Below are 373 nucleotides of genomic sequence, written 5' to 3'. Positions count from 1 at the left end.
CTTCACCCTTTTGTGAATAACCCTCTAAATCCCAAACAGGCACAAGGTTCTACTATGTTCTGCTCTAGGTAAGCACTCAGGATACCGAGTGATTACAAATGAGCAATGTAACTCAGCACATATTAACAATGATGCAATAATTGCTGATTGTGCGATTCAAGCACTGGCGTCATTTAGCTTGTATAATTTGGACACTTGGTAAATATCGGATGCTTTACCATAAAATCAATGTCATTAAGGTACATTAAGTCCACTGGTATGAAAAAACTAATTTGCAGCTTAATGTTTCCAGGGTTGGAAAATAAGTGCACACATTGAAGGCTCTGAAATCTGTTTGGATGACAACTACATGCAACAGAATAATGCAAAATGA

Source organism: Nanorana parkeri, unplaced genomic scaffold (genome assembly GCF_000935625.1).
Source record: "Nanorana parkeri isolate BGI_ZX_2015 unplaced genomic scaffold, ASM93562v1 scaffold74, whole genome shotgun sequence".
Taxonomy (NCBI): domain Eukaryota; kingdom Metazoa; phylum Chordata; class Amphibia; order Anura; family Dicroglossidae; genus Nanorana; species Nanorana parkeri.
Note: the sequence above shows the minus strand (reverse complement) of the source record.